A 27749-nucleotide genomic window follows, 5' to 3' on the forward strand; every position below is an offset into this window, starting at 1 on the left:
CAATTACGTGATGGGCTTCCTTAAAGAATATTTCAAGAGAGACACTGTGCTATAAAACTAAAACTTTGCATTCGATGTGGTCCCATTGTCTCCGAATTTTGTCCTGGCGGTGGTTAAACGTGTGCTTATGGAGCTGAAAACCATTCTTCTCTCAAAAGCCAACCCAGGTGCTACCTTTTCAAAATCCAAACGCTCACTGAGAAAGCAGCCATCTACAAACACTAGCTTGACTTTAAACTCAGGCAAAAAGAAACGCATCTGCAAGGGGAAATATGCGTCATTGAAATGCCGTAGCTGCCGCTCAGATTTGCAGCCATATTCTCAAGTGCGATCTGGACGAAGCTGGCAAGGATGCGAGCTGGGGCTCACCTCTACAACGCTCTTGTGTTCTTTTCACCCCTGCACTAAGAAAAATGGAGCCCGCCGGCGTTGGGTGGATCCTTGCGCACCTTTTGGGGTACATCAGGGTCGGTTAGTACCGCGCATTCTGAACTTCTCATACTCAGCCTCCAGAACAAGATTGCCGCCACATCATGGGTGGGAGCTAGGCTGAAACTAAGAATAAAAAGAGAGTTCAATATCACAAGGGTGTGAGGGGGAATGAAGAATGTTGCCGAAGTTTAAGAAATGGAAAAAGAGCTGACAGTGCTTACTTGAAACAATAATCGGCATGGAGGCTCTTACCGGACTCTCTTCTTTATTTCAAATATTTAACTGGAATGGATTTGTATATTTATACAATCAGATCTGTGAAGGTAGTCATGTTTAACCACAGAGTATGACTTTGCAGCTTGATCCTGGAAATATAAGTTTGCCGTGCTAGAGCACAGGTTTAAGGTGACTATCAGAATCAAATAAAAATATGAAATCCATCACATTTTAGGGTAAAACTCCTTCCCTGGAACTCAAATAGGAAATTGCTTGTGGATGGCAGCTTTTTACTTTCATAATTTTATGTCCACGTGCTTCCCTATATGAGTGAATATATCATTTCTCTTCCATGCTAACTGAAAAAAAAAATGATCTTAATGCTTTGAAAAAATATTTTGGAAGATATAAAGATGCTTATTCATACATTCATATATGCATTTGCACATACCTATAAACTAACAAATCCAGTCTGCTGATTATTAGCAAAGAATTCATTTTGTGTTTTCCATATGGAATATGATCAGCTCTTTTAAGAAACTGTATGATTGTATTGTATTATCTATTCTATTATCTGTTTTACCATGGGGGGTGGGGAGGTACGGACAGTGCATTTGTTTCATCACATAGAACAACCAGCTGAGATTTGCTGTCTCTGTACACTAAACTCAGAAGACGGATCTGATTCTCTGTCTTTAGCTCCCAAAACTACATCAAGGCTACTCTTTTAGTCAACTTGGAAATTTATATACTATACACTAACCCTCCTTTAATATCCTCTCCCTCTTTCCTCTGGGCATTTATTGCTGTTCTTTCTAGTTCAGTAACCAGTGAGCAGAAGGTTCATTAAAACTAATTGAATTGGAAACTTGTCTGCCCTGGGAAATATTAACTCTTTGTTGTTATCTGTAGGAAATTCCTTTTGTTATGTTCCTTTGAATTGAATTATTGGATCTTCATGTTACAAACGCCGTGTTAGAAGTAATTTCCATCTTTTTGATGGTCTAGACAGCAAGTTCCAGGAAAACGTCCTTATATTGGATTGGGTTTTACAAAATAAAGCAGCATTTTATTCAGTGATGTAAACAAACAGCAATATTGCACACTGCTCAGAACTGGAATGGAACGGTGTTACCCTGTTAACTCTTGTAGTTCTCCCAGTCTCTGGAAATTAAAAAAGAAAAAAAAAAAAAGGAGAAAAAAAAAAGAGGCTTCTCTTATGGCTCATTTTCACTTGGTGACACAAATAACACAACCCCAGGTGAGCAAGTCAATGTTAGTAGAATATAGATTCTCACAGAACGTTCATCCCCCAACTGCCACCATTTCTACCCATTGGGAAAAAAATGTCAAAATGAGAAGATTATAATTATTCTTAATGATATAGGGAAACTCACTTCAACTTGTCATTTGTAATCATTTGGAAAGGGTGCTGAAAAAAATACATTTGAAATAAGGGTTTAGGAGGCTATGCATGTTCTGGAATTGTTTAGAGCAGAGAAATATTGACAAAATTGGGAACATTTGATAATAGCCACAGTGGTAGGTTTTTGCCAGCTTTAAAAATCAATTGAAAATAACAGGAAACCCACTGTTGCTAATAAAAGTAAATATTTATGACTGATTTGACTGTGCTTCAATACCAGTCAATCACTTTCTAAAGAATCTTTGCAATTCATTAACCTCTTTTTACTGGTCTTGTCCCTGTTGGTATTAGCCATTAAAAAAGAATAAGGGAGGGGGTTTTGATTTTTCTCTTCTCATCATTCATAGCTTATTTGTTCTTTCCCTTCATTCCCATACATTGAGGCTAAATTGATTGTCTGTTTAGTCATATGAATGATAAAGTAGCAATGCCAGCAAGATTGAAAGCCTCCATTAATTTCTGAGAGAGGTGAGTTCCTCAGCTTCAACCACAATTGAAAACAAACCTACTTCTCCTGGTGTCTTCTATCACTAGTAATTCCTGTGGTGATAGGGTCCATGTAACTGTCAGACTTCCTTTTTGGACTTCTCCTTGGGCAAACTTAAAAAAAAAAAAAAGATGTTTGTTAATATCATCTCTACATCTGTACTTCTATGTTTTCAGCCTGTCTGTGATCTTTATATACAAAAAGCTACCATCTGCAAATTTTTATTTAAACATTAAAAGCAATGCTTAAGTTGTATTTTTTTAAGATGCTACCAAATTTTATTCATTCAGCAATCCATGTACTCAAAGGTAAGTCTTTTGTGCAGTGAGACATCATCCTTTATTAAAAGTGCTTTTTAGAACTCTTCCATGACACAGTTTTAGATTTCTGAGAACTGTGTTTAAACATAATAGCACTACACCTTACTGATTTTTTTTACTTAAAATATTCATAAAATCATAACCATCTAAAATTATCTATAGCAACTGTGTTTCCTTACAGAGGTATTCTGTGATGTATTACAGTGCTACTTTAAGTTGTTTTAATTGCTGTTGTAAGTACATATTTTGTCACTGAATTAACAGACTGAGCAGACATGTAAAACCTGCATAACTTACCAGTATGTGTAAGTCAAAGCCTCCTCTAGGTACCCTTAAATTATAATCCTGTGAGGAGATCAGTTTTTTTTTAACTCTTTCAATGGTATGTGGGCTTATCTCCCCCCTTATTTCCTTGGGACTTTGTTTATAGTGACAGCTGACATTTATCGAGCCATAAGGCTTGTGTGGCAGGTACTGGGTTTTATAAAAAGGGAACTTCAGTGTAATTTCTTGTACTTAATCCTCCCAATGACTCCATGAGTAAGATCCCATTTTAACTGCAATTTCTCAGATGAGAAAACTAAGGCTGTGAGAGAGTAATCTTTCCAAAATCACATGCGTGTTAAGCAATAAAAACTGAATCTGTGGGACACCTGAGTGGCTCAATCAGTTAAAGCGTCTGCTTTTGGCTCAGGTCCTGATCTTGGGGTCCTGGGATGGGGTCCTGGGATTGAGGCCCGAGTTGGGCTCCCTGCTTAGCATGGAGACTGCTTCTCCGTCTGCCCCTCCCAAACCTACCCCGCGCCTGCTCCTTCTTCCTCTCTATAAATAAATAAATAAACTGAATCTGCACAACATTCTGAAGCCAGAGCCCATGTTCTAAATGCTATCCCTCACCTCTATTGGACCGTCCAGCATGGTCTGCCGTGCACAAGAAATACTTGTAGATCTTTCTGTTTTGCCATCCCAGATGATAACATCCCTCAAACATTGGAATATCTTATTCTCCTATGACCCCTAACTCTACCTCAGCTTGGCCCTTTGCATATGGTGGGTGCTATTGAATCACCAGAATGTACATACTATATAGGAACAAATTCTAATTATTTAGAATTCTTGGCTTTCTTCCTTTGTAAAGGTTCCAGGCACTATATGAAGAATAATGCTACAGAGGTTAGTTTCAGAGAAAGAAGTAGAAATACACGCACTCATACATACGCACACACCAACACACAGGATGGGCATAATGAGTGTGGCACAGCCAGCAATACAGAAAACAGGGCTTGGAAGCCCTGTCCCCAAGCCTACCCAGTTACTTTCATATTTAGGGTTCTGAGTGTGGCCTGTGGCTTAAGATCTGTACCATTGTTCCTGAAAAAACCTGAGTTATTAATTTCATCCACACTGGCACTCTGGTGTCCCATATAAGACAAGGTTTCTGAAAGTCTCTTCATCAGCCTTTCAATGGAGACTCAACACCATTGAAGTCAATTATTAATAGAACATTTCTGGCCTTAGATAGCAGCATTTGGTCCCCGGCAGTCCAAAGTTTGGAAACGTCCTGTCCACAAATAGTCACTTAAATCCATTTCAGTAGAGAAGACTAACCTTCAATTGTTCTCAATAATGGATGCACACAGGGCATTGTCTTCTCAGACCTCAGCTAGAGCACAGCAGGGTCTTTTGTGCAGCAGAGAATCCTTAGGATCAGACCCAGCTGATCCTGGGCAACACATGCATTCTAGGAAACTGGATGAAGAGATGACTTCAAGGAAAGTAATACATCTACACATAATACAAGCACATCCCATTCGTGGCAAGAATGGAAAGAAGGGGAAGTAAGCTCCTCACAGATACAAACCAAAAGCAGAAAGTCCATGGTTTTATTTGGTAGGCTTTACTTATCTTTCAAAATTGTATCCACACCATAAAAAACAAAATGGGATTTCCTCAATGGTGACTTCTGAAAATGGATATCAGATTCCTGAAAGGATGTAAATGGCAGATGAGGGCAAAGCTCTAGAAAAAGTTTCCACTGTGAAGCCATATCTTTTAGCTCATCGTGTTTGGGGAAAGAAAAGTGCCCTGAGAGCAGATATGGTAAAGGCAAGAAGTCTGGGTATTCTGGTATTCCATTAAGGATTAGAGTGTTAACCAACAATTTCTATGCTGGCTTTTTTCAAAAGGGGTACTAAAAATGAGTATAAAATAATCATTAATTAAAAGAATCACTGTGCTGAGGTTTAATATTTCTTCAATGTTAAATTATTTTTTCTTATTATTTTAAGAACATGCTTTTAGTAACTTATAGATGTTTCAATGTTTACATTAAGACATTAATAATATTTGACATCTTGAAGGAATGTAATAAGTTCACAAAAGTTATACAATTTTGTTTATTTTAGCACTAAAATATTTTACTGGGGAATATATCCATAGACACGTTATTTACCTAAAAGACTGACAATTTTTTTCCACACTAAAAATCTATCATAACGCTCTTTGACAATGTTGACAAAATACCCTTGAGAAGAGTAACGCAGCAGGTGGGTAAATTTTGGGGAATAAGGATGGGGAGGGGGAAAGCCCAAAGCAGCAAAACCAATCTGTTGATGACAAAAGATTCCATTGAGATTGCCTACTCATAAGACATTCGATGTTGGCGATTCTACAAAGAAGTTGGCCTTCATTTGGCAAGTGCCCCCCAGGGAGCAGTTTTGCATCAGGCAGGATTACAAGTGTTGAGGTCCTGGTAATAGCTATCTTGAGCATGATTTAGAGCACTTTAGATATCCTAGGCCAGATGCTTCCATCTTTCATCTATTCATCCTTGCATACAAGCCCCGAGAAAATTATCTACACACTTGCTCTGAGAAGCAAATAGCTGTGAGTTTCACAGCGTTCCACCCAATGCATGTCTTCCTACTCTACTGTGTTGGAATCACTAAAGTCACTCATTAATGTGGGCTCACAAACTGCCCTTGTATTTACCCCTTCTTTTTTAGATACAATGCTCTTTAAGTGGAAACAAGTCTTCAATTCATAGTTCACGACGGTTTTCAAAATAGTAGCAAAGAACACTTATATCCCAGAAGTGTTTTGCTAAGAAGTTTTAAAAATGAATGACAGGAGATAATTTATATATTTGAAGATATTTAAATTATTTTGAAACATGCCTGCAATTACACTTGGATATCTAGAAATGATAGGTGGTACCAAATTAAAATTTTTTGTGACCTACATGTTAAACCAATTAATAATGAATCCCCCAACGTCAGTCACTAACTCAGATGCCTTATATTGAAACCCTGAAGAGGATTTAAAAACATATCTTTAGGGAAGTCATCTAAAATCTTCGGATCTTAGTTTTCTCTTCCGAAAATGAAATGACTGAATGACTTGATCTCTTTAAATCCCTCACAATCCCAGACACTTTGACAAATTTCCACAGAGGAGGAAGGAGGAGGACTTGAGCTACCAAGTGGGCAGGTAAAAAGGGAAGACTGGAAAGGTCACTGATGACAAAATTCATAATTTGGTGCTAAGACTTGGCCTGGTGAGCAGTGCTGAAAACTGGTAAATGTTCTGAGCTTATCTTCAAGATTAGGACCCAGAGTCAATCAAAAAGATTAATTTTTGTAAGTTTGAAGGCGCCTAAAAAGAAGCTAGAAATTCAACCCACTGATCCTGAGACGCCCTGTTGCCCTATGATGGTATCTGTCTCAGAGGGAGGGGCCAACGCCCAACCTTTTGTGAGGAATCTTCCTTGTGTCCTTCTCTCCTACAGACAGAGTATAACCTTTGAATTTCAGAAGGAACAGGACCTCTGGCCTTAAACGAGCACCTTGAGTGCCCGGCCACAGATTTCTGCAGCATGCAGCAACTTCTCACACAGAGTATGCCCCTCACTAATACCTCTTTGTACATGGCTGAGCAAACTTGGTTTGAAATGTTTACAAAAGGGTAACTTTCTCTTAATCCCTCTTATCATTTCAACTCCAAATATGGAAGTAAAGAACCTGGAGTCTGTGAGGTTCACTCAGGAAGTAATAGAAATACGGTAACACATCAATCCATTCATAGATCTGTTGGAGAAATTTGTATGACCTTTAGCTCCTGGGAAGATTTTTGCCAAAGCCAAAAGTCATCTAGAATTTCTCTCTTAAAGGTGTTTCATAGAGGTAATTTTGTTTTTCCCTCTCTTTCTCTTAACCTGCCAGAGACTTTGCCGTTTGGATCATCTTTCTCAAATGTTGGGTGTTTCCTTTGATCTCCTTGAGAGGAAAGATGGACATTACAATAAAAAATCATGTTCAGGAGATTTCTTCTTTAATAAATTTTGGTGGGTTCTGGATAAATTTCTCTCTTCCTTTTTAAATATTTATCACCAATTGCCCATGCTTTTAATGAACAGATGGAATTATTGCATTATTGTAAGAGAATTTCAAAGTTTATTACTTTATATTCTCTGTTATTGGGAGTAATTTTCAGCATTTACTAAATGTTAAGGTTGGAAAAGTCCTGAGAGAGCATAAATTATAACCCTTAATTTTCAGAGGAAGAAACTGTACCTTGGAGAAATTAACAGACATCCAAAATTGGATTTTTTAAAGATTTATTTATTTATTTATTTATTTTGAGAGAGGCAGAGAAAGAGAGAGAAAGAAACTACAACCTGGAGGGGCAGAAAAAGAGGGAAAGAGAATCCTGAGCATACTCCATGCTGAACACAGAGCCTGATGCTGGGCTGGATCTCCCAACCTTGAGATCACAACCTAAGCCGAAACCAGGAGTCAGATGCTTAACTGACTGCACCATCCAGACACTCCCAAAGGTTGTTAATGACAAAGAACTCGATCTTTTGACCCATCTTAGGTGAAATCATGGGTTGCCAAAGCTAATAATGACCTTGGAGATGAACCCAAAAAAGAAGCTAAGGACTCCCTAGTGTCCTTCAGGGTCCTTTTGCTCACCATCAGGAAAGATCTATCTGACAAGATGAGGAGATACAGACCTTGAGGAGAAATGACCCACGAGCACACGATGACAAAAGGAAACCTGCCTCATAATCCATATTAACCCCAACACTCCCACAATGCATCTCTTCCTGGTACCCTCACTTTAAAGGAGTATTTAATTGAACTGTGGGATTTCTAGCACAGTGAGGACAAAGGAAATAGAGATCTTTAAGGTAAGTGATTCCTTAAGATGCTTCAGCCCATCTCATGTAAATCACAGCTCATTTCATCTCTGAAAGACCTACCTGGGTGTAATCATAACTTCCTTTCTAGCCCTGTGCCACCTTAATACAGAGATAGATGATAGATAGATAGGTAGGTAGATAGAGGGGCACCTGGGTGGCTCAGTGGGTTAAAGCCTCTCTGCCTTCAGCTCGGGTCATGATCCCAGGGTCCTGGGATCAAGCCCCACATCGGGCTCTTTGCTCAGCGGGGAGCCTGCTTCCTCCTCTCTCTCTGCCTGTCTCTCTGCCTACTTATGATCTCTGTCTGTCAAATAAATAAATAAATAATCTTTAAAAAATTAAAAAAAAAAAAGATAGGTAGATAGAAAGAACAATCAAAGTCAGTATTGTTAATGCTGATATGCTGATATAGGAATTGTGATTGCCTACAGGTAAATAGCCAGAAACAAAACCTAACTGACTTTTTATTGGGCCATGATAAAGTTCCCAAAGTACAAGTGGTTTATAGTATACAACTGATTTCTATTCATAGTATGAATTCTGTTTTCTCATTCTTCCTCTTGTGACTCTAGTTACTTTATTTCATTTGTTGAGATGAAGAATGTACATTAATTACCCATACACTGCTAAGCTGAGTAGTGGACTTGGAGTGTAGTTTTGAACAAGACAGGCAAGATCCTTGACATACTTGTTAAAGAGTGGAATTTCAGGGTGGTAAGAAAGCATATCTCATGGAGGACAAAACTACTAGAGATTTAAGGAAGACCTCCCTAAAGAAGCCACATTTAAACCAAACTTTGAGAGAACTAATAAGAGCTGAAAAGTCACTGAGTAGGAGGAGGTATTCTGAGCAAATGGAACAGCTTAGAAGCCCAGAAACAAATAGAGACATGGTGTATTTAAAGAACTTGAAAAGATCAATACAATCGGAACAGTAGGAATGTCGATGAAACACCTCTGGACTACAATTGTCTGGGAGAAACTAGAGGAAAGAATCTAGAGGTACTGTTGGAATCAGCTCTGCTGGTTTGGGCACCTGAAGACTTGCAATGGCCTGTGCACGAAGGCTGGTGCTCCATGTGGGCACAGGTGCAGCTCATCCCCCCTTCCGCTGACACTTGTATCACCAACCACTTCCACCCTACAGGTAGGCTACCTCCCTGCTTCTTGGGGCAGGATCATTCCTCCAGTCCTCTTAGGTGTGTCTTCAGCCAATCGGATCAGATCTGGCCGCTTTGTATAGACTGCAGGAGCCCGGAGGAGCAGACCACATCTGTGCAATACTACACGGGGCTGTTCAGCTTTTCTCTCTGCCTGACTTTTTTCTCTGTCTTTTCCTCCTGCCCAAGTAGTCGCAGAGATCACATTAACAGACGTCTAAAGAGGACCGGGATCCTGATCTTTGTTTCTCTTGGGCACCTCCAGCTTCTATGAGTAAGTATATTGAAGGTCCCTCACTTAAGTTGGATGCAGAATACTTCCCTTCTCTCTCCTATGAGAAGAGAAAAAGAATAAAAACCTCAGATCTCTCTCCTCCTCAGATTCATGAATGACTCCACTTCCCCAGATTTCAACCATCAGCCCTGTCCCTGCTCTTCTCTATCCTCTCACTCTCCCTAGTCCTATGCTTAGAAATTAGGAAAGGGGAGATGTTATGCCTACAGAATCCATGAAGCGTGAGGAAAGTTCTGATTATAGAAATAGGTTTCTTTCCTATCACCATCTCCCACTGGTTTGTTACCAGAAGGTAAATTTGTCAAATGCATATCTTTAAATCCTTAAACTCCACATGGGAGGCAGCACTTGACAATGGGCTGTTCCTTTAAGATCTCATGCCTCAAGGACCGCAGAGATCCACGCTCAGCCATTTTAAAGCAATCTTGATTCCAGAAGATGTTGACCCCTGGAATTAGTTTCCTTTTAAACTCTCCTTCTGCCCCCTCATTTGCCTCTGATGTTTCCTGACTTTGATGTGTCTTCAGGATTCCAATTCTGGTGTCCACGCCATTCTGTTCCTGGAGTCTTCTGTCCTGACACCCTGTAATTGAACTTGGCTTAACCCTCCAACTTTCCCTCTGCTGGGGCATCATGCTCTCTTCTCTTTCCCTGGTACTGGCCCCCAGGATATTGCATTTATATCTTAGTGGTATAAATTCTTGACATTAATCTTCAATACTAGGACACAGAAAATTCTTTGGGATTCTCCCAAATCATAGCATTACGTATTTTCATAAGATTTTATGTACTTTTAATTAAAAAAGAGTGACCAAATAATAAATAGCAAATCATTCTTCTGACTGAGGCTTTCTGTTAAACTTTGTGAGGTTTCTTTCTGCTAACAAAACATGGTGTAACAAATGCATGACTTGCTAATATTATGAAACAATATATGTTATAAAATTCAGTAACATAAAAATGATCTCTATCTGATATAAACATATGATAGTTGAAAACATTAAAAGAAATCAGGAGTACAAAAATACCAATAAAAATCCCTTTTAAAAAAAAACTAAAAAACATTACCATAAAGATTTAATATTTAAGAGATGCTACTCTTAAAATGAAATTTTAAACATACAAAGCATTAATTACCCTATCCAACAGTCTTGACCTTTGTTCCATGACAAATATTAAAGATGTATAAAAGCTTCTTTCATTTTGCAATGCTAAGTACATCCAAAAGTATATTCAAGCTGGGTGTTAGGGTGTAAATTACTTCATGTGAACAGATTCCCTTTTGAATGATGAAAATATTTTGTCTGCTTGCTATGATTTTAGTTTTGCTGTTGAAATTGATATTGCTTTTGCTAATTTAGATTTTAGATTGGTTTTTGACTTCTTATCTGAGTACTGAATTCAGTTCTTTTCCTCGTATTTTTTCTGCTAAAGTACTTACAAAGAACTGTAGCCTCCAGCAAATATTCAGATTCCAGGAAACTACAGAGAACATTATTGGGTAGTATTCAAAGAAGGAAACATTTGCATTACCTAGCCAGGTCAATAACACTACACAGTCTCACAAGTCAAAATTTCCAATTTGAAGAGTTATTTTCTTCTAGAACTTATCTTGTGGAAGACCATTCGCAGGACTCATTTAAAACATATTATGTGCATGGACTTATCAATAATTGTTTTATTCTCAAGACTGGCTGTGTCGGCAGCAGACAGGGCCATAAGCACACACCTACAGCCCGGCAACAAATCCAAGCAAGACTGACTAATTCAATGGTGATCACTGCTCTCCTCCTTTCTTCCATTCCAGCTTCTAGACACTCAATCTCCCTTGTCAGTGTGTTCTGCTCTTGCTTTTGATTTAACGTCAATGGATTCCTTCAAACCAGTAACTTCTTGATTATTAAGCTTTAATTCTCACAGGAGAATCATAATGCCTCTTCCCATTTTTCTGAATTCTCAACTGATTTTTCTGAAGATTGAGGATTCAAAAAAGATAAATTACCTGAGAAATGTCTGAAAGAAACACCTTCATGGAAATTAAGTCTCCTTATGGCCCAACACATAATCAATACATGTCAAGGTTTAAGTGATATAATAATATATAGTTTTATTTTCTAGTAAGTAGAATTCACTAAGTAGATATACTATTTTATATATGTGTGTATATATTTGAGAATACATATATAATTATATTATATATAATTGTATATACTAATACATATAGATATAGATGTATAGAGAGATATATCTATCTATACTCAAATTTAAAACATCCAGTTTTGGACCTGAAAACATATACGTCCCAAACTCTTTCATGTTGTGGGACCCATAGGAAGTGATCGTATTTGCAGAACATATTGAAGTATCTGGAGGAGGCTGCCCTGTGGCGTCTGCCACCCCCAGGCTATCCTTCTTGGAGGCTGAGGAGATAAAAATCTAAGCAGACTGTTCAGCCATCCCTACCATGTGACTTGGGTGTTTGTTCTTGTGGAGAGAGACATGATGGTGACAGCTCCCTGTGACCAAACTAATGTAGGCAGCCCCCCAACCAACTCAAAACCAAGATGGTGGCACCTGAGAAAGAAATCAACAGCATGGGGAGGGGGAAATACAGTGATCTCACAGGGGGTGATCTGACAGAAACTATCCATTGCTTACTCACCCAAATGTATATTGCTTAGGTGTTAATGGATTACGGGGTTAGGATTTTGTTGTTGTTGTTGTTGTTGTTTTTAAGGTTTTGGTTTTTTGCATGTGAACACATTACATTGTCATTAATGCTTTATGATGTTGGCATACCATACTTGTATCTTCAGTTGGCCAGTAGATGATGATCAGACTTAACTGCCAAAGGGAGTTGAGAAATAAATGAGTGGCCTGGACCCTGGGGTTATAGAGAGAGGTGTCTGCAAGTGTGTGAATGAATCTGGGAGCCGACACATAGATTCTTTTCTCTTAACTCTATTCAGACACTAAAGCCTATGGGAGTCCAAACTGATTTCTCTCTATTTCTGGGAACCTAAAACTCAGAGAACATTTCCCATGGAGTAATCATAGGCTCTGTTTGCCCATGGATTGGCTTTTACACAGCTAGTCAAGTCAGCTCTTTGGCAGCACACGCAGAGGTCATCTCATACCTTAAGGTGCGCCTTGTGAAATTTAAGTCCTGGGAATCCACAGCAATTCCTCAGATAATCCTTAAGCAGAAAACTCAAACTATTTGGCAACAACTTTCACTCATACAGAAAATTATCAGAAATGAGTTGATATTTCACCAACAAATAGCTTACTAACTAACCAGTGGCTGTACGTTAGAATTTCTGGAGAGTTTCAATGCTGATACCTGGGCACCATATCGTCCTGTTCTTCAAAGAATCATATTAACTAGTTTGGAATGGGACCAGGGCATAACAAGTTTTTTTGTTGTGTTTTGTTTTTGTTTTTGATGTTATTTTATTCAAAGGGAAAAAATCGCCTGGGTACAAAAACCTCAGTTCTCACTGTGATGTCCCCTGACATAAAGGATAAGAACCTGAAGGTTTAGCCAGGATTGAAATTCCCACAAAAATTCACCCCCCACAGACTTCATTTAAATTCAAGTTAGTTAACATATAGTGTAGTATTGGTTTCAGGAGTAGAATTTAGTGATTCATAACTTACATATAACACCCAGTGCTCATCGCAAAAAATATTCTCCTTAATATCCATCACCCATTTAACCCATCCCCCCACCTATCACCCTCCAGCAACCCTTAGTTTGTTTTCTATCATGAAGAGTTTCTTCTGGTGTGTTTCCCTCTCTGTTTTTATCTTATTTTATTTTTCTTTCCTTTCCCCTATGTTCATCTGTTTTGTTTCTTAAATTCTACATATGAGTGAAATCATGTGGTATTTGTCTTTTTCTGACAGACTTATTTCACTTAACATAAGACACTCTAGTTCCATCCATGTCATTGCAAATGGCAAGATTTCATTCTTTTATTAAGGCCGAGTAATATTCCTGTGTGTGTGTGTGTGTGTGTGTGTGTGTGTACCATTGCTTCTTTATCCATTCATCAGTAAATGGACATCTGGGCTCTTTCCATAATTTGCTACTGTTGAAAGTGTTGCTATAAATATTGTTAGTTTTGGGGTGCTGAGTTTGATTAGTGCTTTCTAGATATTGGACTCTAACCCTTTATCTGATATGTCATTTGCAAATATCTTCTTCCACTCCACAGGTTGTCTTTTAGTTTTGTTGATTGTTTCCTTCCCTGTGCAGAATCTTTTTATCTTGCTGAAATCCCAACAGTTCGTTTTTGCTTTTGTTTCCCTTGCCTTTGGAGATGTGTCTAGGCCAAGGTCAAAGATTCTCCTCTAGAATTTTGATGGTTTCCTGTCTCACATTTAGGTCTTTCATTCACTTTGAATTTATTTTTGTTTATGGTTAAGAGAGTGGTCCAGTTTTATTCTTCTGTATGTCACTGTCCAGTTCTCCCAACACCATTTGTCGAATAGACTATTTTTTTTTCCTATTGGTTATTCTTTCCTGCTTTGTTGAACAATAGTTGACCATACAGGTATGGGGTATCACAAGTTTTTAAAATCACTCCAAGTGATTCTATTATATAGCCAGGATAAGAATTCCTAGGGTAAGGATGCCTGAGTGGCTTGGTCAGTTAAGTGTGTGACACTTGATTTTCACTCAGGTCCTGATCTCATGGTTTTAAGATAAGCCCTGCATCAGGCTCTGCACTCATTGTGAAGTCTGCTTTAGATTCTCTCTCTCCCTATCCCTCGCCCAATCACTCACTCTCTCTCAAAATAATAAATAAAATCTTAAAAAAAGAAAAAAAGAACTCCTGTGTTAAGTCATAAGATCTTTAGAAGGAGATGATGGCCTTCCCCATTACCTGGGGAGTATTCTCCTTTTTATTTCATTCACACAAATGTATTTGACAGAAGCACTAATTTTTTTTCCCATTTTATTTATTTTTTTCAGCATAACAGTATTCATTGTTTTTGCACAACACCCAGTGCTCCATGCAAAACGTGCCCTCCCTATTACCCACCACCTGTTCCCCCAACCTCCCACCCCTGACCCTTCAAAACCCTCAGGTTGTTTTTCAGAGTCCATAGTCTCTTATGGTTCGCCTCCCCTCCCCAATGTCCATAGCCCCCTCCCCCTCTCCCAATCCCACCTCCCCCCAGCAACCCCCAGTTTGTTTTGTGAGATTAAGAGTCATTTATGGTTTGTCTCCCTCCCAATCCCATCTTGTTTCATTTATTCTAATTTTTTTTAAGATTTTATTTATTTGACAGGCAGAGATCACAGATAGGCAGAAAGACAGGCAGACAGGAAGGGAAGCAGGCTCCCTGCTGAGCAGAGAGCCCGATGAGGGGCTCGATCCCAGGACTCTGAGATCATGACCTGAGCCGAAGGCAGAGGCTTTAACCCACTGAGCCACCCAGGCGCCCCCAGAAGCACTAATTTTACTCACATATTTAACGTATGTCAACATTTCACACAGTCACTTAAAAATATTCCTTCTTCCCTTAAGAAATCAACACTCTAAATAACAACTTTTAATCAGGGGCAAATTGTAGTCAACAATAGGTGCAAAACAGGAACTTCTTGGAGTATATATTAGAATTTCTGGTCAGTGAATTTTCTAAGATGCTGGACTGTATTACAAAAAGAGCCCACGAAAACTCTCCCCTCAAATGGTCGAAAATGGGCTGTGGACATTTTTTTCTAATCAAAATTTGAGTGCAAGCCCATCTAAAAAACAAGAGCCTGAAGAATTCAAATATGCAATAATTCTGACAATAATTTGGCCATGGAAGCTATTCCCCCCTGAAATATCCCAAGAGCTGACCTATAGATATTCAGAGTCTATATCAGAGTCTATGTATCAGAGTCTATATTAGATATAGATATTCAGAGACTGGATAAATTAGGAGGCACACTTGTCCAAATAAGAGGTCCTTACCCTTCAGATAACAGATGCCTCAGTTATTGTTCTACATGTAACACCAGAAAATGTTGAGATGCTAAACTTCAAATGACTAGGGTAGTTTTGTGCAAAATCAGACCTTGTCTCTCACAGATTCAAGCAAGAGCAGCTGATATAAGTTTAAGGAATATTTATAGAAAAAAGAACTTAAAATTGAAAAAGGCTATATTTATCACTTTTCTGTGTACCTATTGAGGGAAGAAAAGTCTGGAGTTTTGTTGAGCATAAGAATAGAAGGATGCTGGAAGTTTTTAGGTGGATATAAGAACTTTAGGAAAAGAATATACAAAAGTTCTGGAATGAACACAGGCTTAAGGAATAAGGGACATAATTCCACGTTAAAATTAAGCCAATAGCATGTCAGTTGTATTTCTGGTTTATACATTCACTGAAAAAAAAAATTATTGGCCTATTTAGGAACAACTCAGGTTTACACAAATGGTTTATTGAGAGAGCCCTCTGGAACTAAATATTAGTGCTGTGGGAATATCATCAATCTGTAGATACTTTACATATCAGCATGGCCAGCAAAAGTAAGAGGAGGACATGGGAGGTACAAAACTCTAATATTCAGTATGAAAAAAAAATGTACATATTGTAAAAAAACCCAAACAGAGTCTACAAGGATGATGAAGTAGACAGAAGCAGGTAGTCAATCTAGGTCCCAGGGGTCTGGTGAACTGTGGTTGGGAGGGATGCACTAGGGAAGGTAGAGTCTGAAATGAGTCTGGTCTCAAGTCCAGACTCAGCCGTCCCAAGAACTGTCATCAGTAACCAAAGCAGCAGGAGTGATCTCAGATTTTATGCAAAATATTACTTGGAGTTGTAGAGAAAGATAGGAAGGTTACACAAATTGAAAACTTCCTGCCTCCAACATGAATTTACTGAACAGCTTATTTATGAACTTTGGTGTTAAAATGAAAAAAAGAATCGTTGCTCTGATTGAAATAACTGAATTGAATTATTTTGTTTCATGGATGATAATTCTCATTAACCCACCCTTTGGTATGTGTATTAGAGTCAAGTTATTAATGCCTTTTTCTGGTAACCAGGGGAATTGTGATGAAAGACAGAAATTCAAGATATTTGGATTTGTTAACACAATATTCCTCAATTACAGGAAATACTGTAGAGTCAAATGGAAATTGGGAATCAGCATGTGTCAGATCTATTCCTGAAGCTGAAAAAGCCACTCAAATTTCAATTTCTGAAGATCTTAATCTGTAAAACTGTAATAATAACGTATGTGTCCCTCTTCCATTGCCTGCGAGAGTGAAAATTAATGAGTTATGTCTACAGTGCTCTATAAGATTTTTAAAAATAATTATTAAAAAGTAAAGCATAAAGTTTAAGAGCAGTATTCAATAATTCTTTTCTAACTAAAAGCAAAATTCTCTTCTATTTCCAAAGCAGATACACACACACACACACAAACACATCCATACCAATATATACACATACATATAGACATATATTTTTACTTGTTGAGAGACAGTCAAGAGAGGAAGAAGAAAGCCAATTTTCCTTCCAGAAACTCTTCTGTGGAGGTTGTTGGTTCAGTTATAGAAGCCTTCATTAAATGATGCATCTCAGTCTTCAAGTGTCACCTTATCAGTCTGTCTGAAGGGGTATGGAGCTACTGAACTTAGAAGTTCAGAGACTGTCGGACCTTTTGCTCACCTGGTTCAAACTTACTTTGACAAACAAGAAGTATAAGGATCTTACAAAGGACCCAAATGGACAATAATGGAAGAAGTCTATTTAATCGAAGCCTTTTTCTTCCTCCACTACCAACCTGTTCATAGTTCTGATGGAGCTATGATTACCAAAATACATATCCCATCTTAGGTAAATTAAGCCCATATTGTAAATCTCTTATTGCATATCCATCTCAAACATTAGCCTGAGGGATTATGCTAGAGCAAAGTGATATTAGGAGACTAGAAATTCACCGGTGTCACATTTCTAAATGACTATTTTTAAAGGTGCCCTTTAATTTTATTTTGTCCATCATTAATTTTTATGGTACTTCTCATCCAAGGGGTAAAAGTTTTCAATATTATATCTTTTAGCCTTATTACACAACTCATCAGTATCATGATCCCACTTCTTTGAAATAATGAAATATGTTTAATTCAGCTTTGTGTCCTACACTGAGCCCAAGAAAGTTTTGTACATAACAGGTAATAAATATAATCTTTAAAACAACTATTATTAATGAGCACCTGTATTGGTGTGGGTTCTCCAAGGAGCAGACACCAAGATGCACGGGTTTTATTAGGAGAAACATCTGTGAGAAAACATGAGGAAGGAGCTGAGAAAGGCTGGGAGAGCCTTCAGACCTCAATGCAAGTAAAAGAGAAGGAAGGTTAGATGGAAGTGTCCAAGGCTGCCCTGCAGTGTGAGGAAGGTTCAACAAGATCAAAATCAAGGTGTCCTTGAGCCAAAGCAACCCGTGCTAAGGAGGCACCTGTCTTCCAGGAGTAAACCTGCCTTACTATCCCTGATACACCAAGGCATTGGCTGGGAGCAGCCTACACACGGCTTCATTGTCAATGTGCTGGTGAATTTCAGATCACAGGAGCTGATGTTCTTGATCAGAAATGTCTCCTGCAGCTGGAGCTCTGCAAGTTGCTTTCTCATGGCTGCTCTAGCACCTGTCATGTGGTAGACCACGGATCAGGTAGTGTATTCACACATGTCCTTCTGCACCACAACAGGTAGTAATGATCATCCCAGGTTCAACCACAAGAAAATTCATAGTCAGCGAGGCTCACTAACTTTCCCAAATGAAAGCCAGTATGAAGTGTAACCAGGATTAAACTGCAGGCCTGTCTGATTCCAAAGCTTACACATTTATTGAATGAGTTAATTAACGATTTAATAAACGAAGGGGAGTAGCCTAGATGTATGGGAGGCGTAAAAAGACAAGTGCATTTGGAGGTTTAAAGCTGATGCACTGAGAAGTACACCATAAAGTCACTCAGCTAATAGGTCATAAAAATATATTTGAAAACACAGATTTCCCAACTGATTTTTCTCTACTAACTTCTAGCATTTTTGTGTAGTGGGAGTTTTTATTGTATCTATACATACATATTTTATGAGGGAAAATGAAGATCTACCCCACAAGAAGCTCAACTTTGTTCACGGTTTCAGTCCTACTTATAAAACTGAATAATTAAAATTATATGCAAATTCACCTGTGTACTTCAAGAGAGGAAGAGTTCCTTATACTATGACCTATATTTGTTCAGCTCCATGGAAACCATTTCATTCCATTATCCACACACAATTTACATAAAACTAAGGGGAAAAAGGTAAGAGATTTGAAGTGGCACAACCTGAAAGGAAACAATAGTTCAGCATTCATTACTGAGCAGTGGAGGGGAGCCCAGAGGTGTTTGCTGAGCCGTCTACCTGTAATTGTGACGTTGTCTCTTACAGCAGGAGATTGAAGGAAAAGAAAAATCCACACTTCTGTTCCCAAACAGGCATCCAAACAATTAGGATCCTCCTCAGCAAGTGGCTGGATCTTGCTTACACAAAAATAAGCTATGTTAAACTGCAAAGTAAATAATGACAGCGACTATACACACACACAAAATGTACATCGTTGTACCGCTCCTTATTCCATCAAAAGTACATAGGAAAGGAAGGAATAACGCAAACGACTTTGTCCCCAACCCTTCCACTGTTTGAACTAGTGAAAATGAGAAGTCATGGAATATTGCTGGAATTACATAGTTACTTGCTTCAATTGTCCACTTCCTTATGCTGTAGACATCTGGCCATCCCACAAATAGACTGTCAACCGTGTACTCAGGAAGGTAAACCTGAGCTGCCACACCCCCCTTCCAAATTTGATTATCCCTTAAATACAGATTGCCTAACATCTTCTCTTTAAAAAAGAGTGATCCTTCAAAATACCCACCCCCGCGTCATGTAATTTACTGCTCCGTAGCTTGACTGAGTTCTATGCCTCGTTCCGAACAAGGGAAATGGTTCTTGCCATGGAAAATAAGGAACCACACACCTGACCTTGAGAATGTTTGCTCTCTGTGTGTATTCCACTTGAAGTAAAATGGTCCTGGATTTGGATATCACTGAGTTGAGAAACAGGCACACTGTGCCCTTAGAGTAAAGCTGATTTAGCAGCAACACTTCCCTATTTGCCAAGCCAAAGCTGTTGCACAAATCACACACTGTAAAGGGGAAGGGGAGGAAAACCGCTTCATCCAGTTTTGCGGCCTCAGGGCTGAATCAGATACACCTCAGCTTCAACGGCAAACCTCTCCCAGGATGTGAACTCCTAAGTGTGACATCAGCAACCTTGTCTAGGACAAGTTTCAAGGTGTGACAGCTTGAGGCACGAGTTACGACCCAGTTACCAAAAAGCATAGTGAATTAAATACTTCATGTAATTTGATTTAGAAAGGGCTTCCTTTCCAGGTTATATTTTTAGTTTTGTCTGGTTAGGATATTTGGTGGGTAAGAGGATCCTAAAGCTGTCAAAGTGATAGCGATTGTTGTTTTTTCTAACTGACCTCCATTAGCTCTTGCTTTCACCCCAAAATAAACAGGCAATGAAGGTTGTATGTGTCCATAAACATTTTCTAGCTTTCGGATTAGTGGATTTCTAGATGCCAATATGGCAGTTACCAAAACTATAATTCATTCAAACTAGTAGAAAAAATCATCTGATCATAATCTGAGCATCATTTATTACTTCATCATTGTTAATTCTCCTGGAAAGACAATGATCATCTCAGCTGCAATTTTCATTTCAAATGAAGACAGCCATCCTAATGAGAGCAGATAATGTTTTATTTTTATATTTTAAAAGGAATTTCAAGAGTTACTGTCACAATAAAACGCAATTATGGTTGAGGACAAATAGTAAGAAAACTGGTCAACCTAAACTGATGAGCACTGAAGATCTGTACCAGACATCGATTTCAAGTGAAATTCTAGAACCAGTGGTTTTATAACGTATTTCAGAGCCACATTATAACAAGCGCTCCACGTGAGCAAGAAGAGCAAATAGTCTTAGTCAATTCAAATGTTGTTTTCCTGATTTCAAAAAGGATCAGTTAATCTCCTAAAGACAGTTAAGGAGTATTATTCTTTCCCACTGTAGCACGAAAGGACAACTTCGATGCCAAACTAAGAGGTTTTGAATTACACTCAGTATGTACGAAAGGCCCATTGAAAGTTTTGGTGTGTAACAGCAACTTGAAAATCTAATTTGATGATAATAAAAAAAAATTTTTCAGAGAAAAATAATATAGAGGCATAAAGATTATTTAGAAAACTAGTGCAGTCCCTTCGATAGCTCAGCTGGTAGAGCGGAGGACTGTAGAAAACTAGTGCAATAGTACTGATTTTAAATAAGAAAATGCCAAGAGAAAGGAAGAGGATGACAGGAAAGGTAGTGGAAGTAAATTTTCAAGGACTTAGCAACTGATTACATGTAAGAACTAGGAGAGTTGGAAATATGAGGCAGTTTGGGGAGGTGGAGAGGAAGCTTCATTTTCATTATTTTGGAACATGCCACATTTAGAGATTTGCAGCAAGTGGTTGACAATGTAGAGCCGAATCTCCATAAGCTAGAGGCATGGCAATAATATCACTAATTACCCACTTCAAGCTAAGAGGTGTGTGTGCCTGATACTGTCGACATGGAAAAGAAGTAAGGAGACTGATGATGAAGACGTCAACCTTGGAAAACACCTACTTTGGGGAATTTAGAAGAGGAAAAGGAATGAAACAATGGTTAACAGGTATGTGAAAAACCTAGGAGGGTACCATTTAGTCATTTGCAAAGACTAAGGAATGATGGAGTGATGAGGTACTGGGACTGCAAATGTCAAGAACAGAGTGAGAGAGAAGGCAAAGTAGCTTGAAACATTTGCCTGAAGGACTTGGGTCATCTTCCACATTCCGTCTTCCGACATGAACATCGCCCCTGTCCTGGCAGATGCACTCCCTCTACCATTAAAGACACAAATAAAAGGAAGAAGGGGGAAACACGTGATGCTCAGGACCAAGAAAGAAGGAGGCAAGAGTAGGGGGTTGAGTTTGAATGGGAGGACATTGAGTTGGGGAAGGCACAGAGCACAGGCTAGGGTCTTTAAGTAAGTGAGAAAATGTGGAACATGCACTACGGGAGCCTAGAGTACTACAACCCCTTTAACTGGGCACTTTCCTATCACTGTGTATTCCTACCAGTGTGAAGGCCGTTTTTCCCCCACGTGTTTCCTGCCTTCATTTAAGATCTGATTTGCTTTCAAAGTCATTAGATAAGCAATATCCTGGATAACAAGCTAACCCACTGAAGTTTATACTCTGCAGCTAACTTGTATCCATTCTTCATTTACAAATTGAGAAGTTTAAAACGGTAACCAGTGATGACATTTTAAAGAAAAAACTCAAGTGTTTATTTCTTGTTTAATTAAACATGCTACCAGTGTCTCAGGAAAGTCAATGCTGAATCCTTAGAGAACAAGAGTCTTGGCAAGCTACATCTGGTCCCTTCAAATTGTTTCTGTCATGTCGGACTCTATTGCAGGACAATATATACCATTGTTTTCTTGTCCTAAATTGTCACATCCTGTTGCTCTACAAGAGTCTGCAGGTGCCAAGTTACACCCTAAAAAGGGATGTTTTCCAATGGTGGGTCTGTAGCACAGCTTCATAATAAGAACCTTAGTTCCAAGTGAAAGAGCAGATCTGGGAAGCAAGCTTCTAGAGCAAGCAAATTGCCAAAGAGAACAAAATAAATCAAAAGTGGAATAGAGGTTGATTTTGAAGTTCTGGCACGTGAGTGCAGGAACATGCGTGGTGGCAAATCTTTCTTTGGAAATGTACAATGAAGCCACTTTAGTTAGCATTTACATTTTTATTCTTGAAAAGACACCAGAAGTTTAGTTGAGAGTGTGTCCTCTAACCTATCTGATAAAAACATGATAAAATGCTATTAATTTTAAAACATATATATTTATATTATTATATTATATATAATACACACACACACACACACACACGGGGAGGAATTTCTTGAAGGAAAAGTCTAACTCCAAGAAATCTGATTGGGAAGCACAGGAACTACACCAAATCCCTCAGAACAGCCTCTTTTTCTCAAAGGAACCAACTTTCTGGCTTGATTACAAAGACCAGCATGGATATAACAGTTTAACTCAGTTTCAAGTCACTGTGTGTGTGCCATATTTATACTAGGAAGGTGGAAAGGAATACTGAAGAATGATCTCAGTCCCACCTTGATGAACAGCCAAGCATACCATCAAAGAAGACACTCTCTCTTCTACTTTCCTTCCTCCTCCTCCTCCCACTCCTCCTTCTTAGGCTTCTTCTGTTTTTTCTCTGTTCTCAGATACGATCCACTCTAGTACTCTATTGCCATAATGCTCAAATTCTTCATTCAAACCCAACAAAAAAATTTTTACTTACTCCAATATTTGTGTAAGTATTATACTTCAGTTTTCCATGAAGAATATTTTTAAATCTTCAGCTTTAAAAAATATAACTCCTTTATAAGACAAAAGATATTTACTAGCTAACTATCCAAAGATTTTTTAATCTCCTTTGGTGAACCTATTTCCTTTTCCTGTAATGCTTTTTAGTTGTTTTCCTCTAGGCTACTGTTGTTTTCTCTACATATCTTTTTTTGTTGTTGTTTTTTTTTTTTAAGATTTTATTTATTTATTTGGCAGAGAGAGATCACAAGTTGGTAGAGAGGCAGGCAGAGAGAGGGGGGGGGGAAGCAGGCTCCCTGCTAAGCAGAGAGCCCGATGCCGGACTCGATCCCAGGACCCTGAGATCATGACCTGAGCCGAAGGCAGCGGCTTAACCCACTGAGCCACCCAGGCGCCCTCTACATATCTTTAAAACGCAATAGTTAAAACCAGATTTATCCAAAGTAAAATTGTAAGCAGTGTGAGAGTGCCGCATCACACTCTGGAGAGCTCCCTGGGGATTGCGGTGACTTTCGCTAAGCCTGAAGTCTACCTGTGATTTCGTTCACTGTGAAGAAACAGGAACAAGAGATGATCCAAGAACAAGACTGTTCGCCCATTAAACATAACATAAATATTTCACAAGCATAACAAGCTGATAGCGATAGATAGTTCATAGGTTCTCAAACTATGGGATAACTATAGTTTTAATTTTTCAAAATGCATGGCAAAGGCCACTAGGAGCCACCAAAATGTGGTGTGTTTTATTTTTCCTTTCATAATAACAAGACTGTAGGTGAGCACATGATTGACCATATTTCCCAGCCCCCCTTTTAAATTCAAGGTGGTTGCATGACTTAGTTCTCTCCAAAAGAATACAGAGGAAGAGATATCTCCCATTTCTGGATCTGAGGTTGAAAGAGAATGGTTATGTCTCCTCTTGTTCTTTCACCTTCCATCTGCTGAATGCAAATGGTAATGAGGTCTTATAGCAGTGGATGCTTTGCCCCACTGGGAACATCTAGAAATGGCTGAAGACATTTCTGATTGTCAAGAATGGGCAGTGACTTCTAGTGATTAGAGGCCAGGAATACACCTAAACATCCTACAATGAATAGGCCCCAAAACAAAGCCAATATTGCTAAGTTTGAGGAGGGGATTACAGAGCTTTAATATTGGATGAACCTGGGTCCTTTTGAGTGACTGCACAGAACAGTTACCCTGCCTGCCTAAACACTCTCCAGAACTATTACCAGAGTAGGACATAAATTCCTGTGTTACCAGAGCTAGACATACGACCTAAGACCTTTTAGTCCATTTATTACCACAAATCAGCTTACCCTAAGAAGGATGCTAAATAACATGTAATTTTCTTTTTTTTTTATTTCTTTTCAGCATAACAGTATTCATTGTTTTTGCACCACACCCAGTGCTCCATGCAATACGTGCCCTCCCTATTACCCACCACCTGGTTCCCCCAACCTCCCACCCCCTGCCCCTTCAAAACCCTCAGGTTCTTTTTTAGAGTCCATAGTCTCTCATGTTTCATCTCCCCTTCCAATTTCCCTCAACTCCCTTCTTCTCTCCATCTCCCCATGTCCTCCATGTTCTTTGTTATGCTCCACAAATAAGTGAAACCATATGATACTTGACTCTCTCTGCTTGACTTATTTCATTCAGCATAATCTCTTCCAGTCCCATCCATGTTGCTGAAAAAGTTGGGTATTCATCCTTTCTGATGGAGGCATAATACTCCACAGTTTATATGGACCACATCTTCCTTATCCATTCATCTGTTGAAGGGCATCTTGGTTCTTTCCACAGTTTGGCGACCATGGCCATTGCTGCTATAAACATTGGGGTACAGATGGCCCTTCTTTTCACTACATCTGTATCTTTGGGGTAAATGCCCAGTAGTGCAATTGCAGGGTCATAGGGAAGCTCTATTTTTAATTTCTTGAGGAATCTCCATACTGTTCTCCAAAGTGGCTGCACTAACTTGCATTCCCACCAACAGTGTAAGAGGGTTCCCCTTTCTCCACATCCTCTCCAACACATCTTGTTTCCTGTCTTGCTAATTTTAGCCATTCTAACTGGTGTAAGGTGGTATCTCAATGTGGTTTTAATTTGAATCTCCCTGATGGCTAGTGATGAACATTTTTTCATGTGTCTGATAGCCATTTGTATGTCTTCATTGGAAAAGTGTCTGTTCATATCTTCTGCCCATTTTTTGATATGATTATCGTTTTGTGTGTGTTGAGTTTGAGGAGTTCTTTATAGATCCTGGATATCAACCTTTTGTCTGTACTGTCATTTGCAAATATCTTCTCCCATTCTGTGGGTTGCCTTTTGTTTTGTTGACTGTTTCCTTTGCTGTGCGGAAGCTTTTGATCTTGATGAAGTCCCAAAAGTTCATTTTCGCTTGTTTCCTTGGCCTTTGGAGACATATCTTGAAAGAAGTTGCTGTGGCTGATATCGAAGAGGTTACTGCCTATATTCTCCTCTAGGATTCTGATGGATTCCTGTCTTACGTTGAGGTCTTTTATCCATTTCGAGTTTATCTTTGTGTACGATGTAAGAGAATGGTCGAGTTTCATTCTTCTACATATAGCTGTCCAGTTTTCCCATCACCATTTATTGAAGAGACTGTATTTTTTCCACTGTATATTTTCAAAATATCAATGATCTTGAGCACCTACATGTACAGGTCTCCATTAACCTTCTCCTGATCTTTTTTTTGGTTCCTTCATAGTCATATTGGTATTTTAAAGATTTTTATTTATTTATTTGACAGAGAGAGACACAGTGAGAAAGGGAACACAAGCAAGGGAAGTAGGAGAGGGAGAAGCAGGCTTCCCACTGAGCAAGGAGCCCAAGACGAGGCCCAAATCCCAGGACCCGGGGATCACGACCTGAGCCAAAGGCAGATGCCCAACGACTGAGCCACCCAGGCGCCCTGGTATTTTAAAATTGTTTTATGTCTTCACACTTTTTCTTCTACAGGGAGCTCTTCTTGTTTGTTTTCAGGTTTGTTTGAGTTCAGTGTTCCTAGTGAAACATAAGCTCCATGGAAGCAGGTCCATACCTTTTTTGTGCAGCAAGATATATAGCAAGAAGGGTCATAGTATTGAACCCATTATGGAGTTGGAATTGCAAATACCATTAAGTAAGTAAATGGATTTCAGAAAAGAAGATTTCAATAAAGAAAAACAGTCTGTAAAATCAGTCTGCAATAAGCTGTTTCTAGTAAATTAGATGAAAGTGGGCAAGGACTCATCTTCTAAACACTCACAAAACTATGTTTGAATGAGTCATTCTAGAATTTTGCTTAGGAATAAACTTGTAGTCACCAGATTACAATCTGTGGGATCCATCGCCTTGTTTTTGAAAAAAATCAGACCCTAAATCATAAATGAGATCATCTGGTCCCTACCATTAGAAAAACACTGATCCTCCTATTTTAAGGAGATAAATCACAAGTCCTCACCAATGGAATTGTAATCCTGAATAGCACCAACAATTCTTGATTCTTTCAAATTAGGAGGCAACTCTAAAAAGAATGTAATAGTCCATGTTCAACAACCTTTTCTGACTCTAAACAAGGATTTTCACCTGTGAAAAAAGGAGGAAAATAATATATATGTCACATTCAGAAGACCTTTAAATGGCAATTAAGAGACACACCTATGACTGGTGATTGATGGCAGGTGCAATGTGCAGTTAACTGTGGGATAAAACAAACACCTCAACCAGCACTGTGTACACAAGAGACTTCGGTGAATGGAGTGGTGTGTTTAGACAGCGATTGCTAGAGAACAGTGTACCCATAGTTAGCTCATTCCTGGGAAGGATATGCTATCAAGTGTTTTAGATTAGGAAAAAGTAATTTTGTTGTTATTTCTTGCTGACATGGAATCCTAACTTCATTTAATTAAGCAATTTTTGTATTTTCTCTGGGTCTGTATTCCAGTATCAAGAAGAGACATTGAAATGCATAAGGTTGCCAAGAGAATGACACCAGCAGGATTAAGAAATTTGAATAATCTTCAGTGGCTCAGAATTGAATGGAAGCTAAACTTTCACACAACCTACCTGGTCATTCAAGGTCTTCTATAGCCAGAATCCAGTCTACCTTGGCTGAATGAACTTCACAAATTATTCACCGCAGTGGAACTCCTTTCGTCACTGTCTTCCAACCACATGGCGCAATGTCATTTTCACAAACTGTTCTAAAACAGAAAAGTCACAGGGCTGTCTGTCTGGCTCTGTTTGAGTAGCATCCACCTTTTGATCTTGGGGTCAGGTGTTCAAGTCCCATGTTGGGTATGGAGCCTACTTTAAAAAAAATAAAATAAAAACAATCCTTTGCCTATTGACCTACACACTCTTCAAAAGTAAATTCTAATTCTGTCTCTTTAACACCAAAAAAAAAATATATATATATATTCTCTATCATAGCCTGAAGCTCTCTCCTTCTCCATCCCGTGAAATCCTATGGTTCCTAAGCGTGTCTTACTCTGTCAGGTTTCTTGCACTGTCATCACTGCTACCTTAAATAGTACATTCAAGCCCTGCATTATTGAGTTTCTTGCGGGGTAATTCGAGTGACTTGGGAAGTTGTCAGACAGCAGGTTCCATGGGTCGCCACGGTGTGTGTAGCATATACATATCAGGAGCATTCAATAAATACTTAAAGAATTTCCTGAATTATACATTAAAGAAGAGATTTCAAAAAAGTT

This window comes from Meles meles, chromosome 9 (genome assembly GCF_922984935.1).
Source record: "Meles meles chromosome 9, mMelMel3.1 paternal haplotype, whole genome shotgun sequence".
Lineage (NCBI taxonomy): Eukaryota > Metazoa > Chordata > Mammalia > Carnivora > Mustelidae > Meles > Meles meles.